We start from the raw sequence: 2,007 nt of genomic DNA, 5'->3' as shown, positions 1-2,007 counted from the left end.
CACTCCAGCCTGGGCGACAGAGCGAGACTCTGTCTCAAAAAAAACACAAACAAACAAAACAGAAAACAAAAAACAAACCTCACATGGAACTGAATAACTTACAGTGAAAGACTAAACTCTCCCCATTATAACTGGAAACAAAGCAAGTATATCCCTTCTTGCTGCATCTATTTAACATTGTAAATGGGGGTCCTAACTTGAGCAATAAAAAAAATAATAATAAAAGGTATATAAATTACAACGGAAAAAGTAAAAATGTTTATATTCATAGATGACATGACTTCTGCTTACAAAATCCCAAAGAATTTGCAAATAAAAAACCCATTAAATCTGATAAGTGAATTTAATAAAGTCATAAGATACAAGGTAATTATACAAAAATGAAATGTATTTCTATACACTAGCAAGAAAATTTCTAAAATGAAATGTTTCTAAAATCTATTTACAGTCACTTTTAAGGCATAAGATAATTAAAGATAAATTTCACAAAATATAGAAAGATCTCTACACTAAAAACTATAAAACAAAATTGAGGAAAAATTAAAGAAGACCTAAATGATGAAAAGATATACAATGTTCATGGTTTGGAAGTCTTAATGTTATTAACTCAATTCTCCTCAAGTTGATCTATATATTGAATTCAATTTCAATAAAAATTCCTTATGGGATCACTGTAGAAACTCACAAGCCGATTCTAAAGTTTATATGGCAATGTAAAGGACCTAAAATCCACAAAACAATCTTGAAAGAAAGAACAAAGTTAGAATATATATTCATATAATCTGATTTTAAGGCTTACTATATAGCTGCAGTAATCAAGATGTTGGTGTAAAAATAGGCCTATAAATCAATGGAATAAATTAAGAGAGTCCAGAAAGAGACCCACATGTATATGGTAAATTAAATTTTGACCAAGATACCAAAGCAATTCAATGGAGAAAGAAGCTCTTTTTAATAAATTATGCTGGAACCACTAGATATCCATGCATGAAAAAAAATGAAACTTAACTCATAGCTCATAACATTTACAAAAATTAATTTGGGATGAATCATAGACCTAAATGTAAAACTTAAAACTATAAAGCTTTTAGAAAAAAAAATAGGAGAATATTTGGACATTTCTCTTAGCATTCAGCATACATATATCCTATGAACCAGTGATTCTACTTCTAGGTATTTATCCAAGAGAAATGAAAAATATATGTACATAAAAAGCGTTGTACATGAATGTCAATAGCAGCTTTCTTCATAGCAGCAATAAAACTGCCTCCTGTGGGTTGGGGGAAATGTTCTCAAGTTAAGAATAAATAAGAAAATTGTGGTTACATTCATACAAGGAATAACCCTCAGCAATAAAAAGGAACAAACTATTAATACGTGTGTATGCAACAACATGAATGAATCACAAAATCATTTTGCTGAGCAAAAAATAGTCAGACACATAATACAATTCCATTTAAATGAAATTCAAGAATAGGCAAAACTAATCTACGTTGGTAGAAATCAGAAAAATTGTTGCCTCCTGTGATTATGGTTAAAGGCAAGGATTGACTTTGAAGGGGAATAAGGATTTTCTTGGATAAATAAATATTCCATTTAAAAAAATTTATTTCAATAGTCCTTGGGGTAACATTCCATATATTCATGGATGTGTGAGTTACACAGAGAGAAGTTTTTCCAGTATGAGGTAGTTTACTCACAGGCAAGCATGAATCGATTCTCTGATGAATAATCAATAATAGGACAAGGTGGCGTGGCTGGTTTGACCATTTTGTGAACTAACATGCCAAAAACAAACAAGCCCCCAAATTTGTATTGCATATATTCTATACAAGGTAGAAGGTGAGAATGAAAATAATGAACAAGATGTTCCTGCCGGGCGCGGTGGCTCATGCCTGTAATCCCAGCACTTTGGGAGGCCGAGGCGGGTGGATCACAAGGTCAGGAGACCGAGACCGCAGTGAAACCCCGTCTCTACTAAAAATACAAAAAATTAACCGGGCGTGG

The sequence above is a fragment of the Mandrillus leucophaeus genome, unplaced genomic scaffold (genome assembly GCF_000951045.1).
Source record: "Mandrillus leucophaeus isolate KB7577 unplaced genomic scaffold, Mleu.le_1.0 Scaffold27, whole genome shotgun sequence".
NCBI lineage: Eukaryota > Metazoa > Chordata > Mammalia > Primates > Cercopithecidae > Mandrillus > Mandrillus leucophaeus.
The sequence above is the reverse complement of the archived record's forward strand: the minus strand, read 5'-3'. Positions refer to the sequence as shown.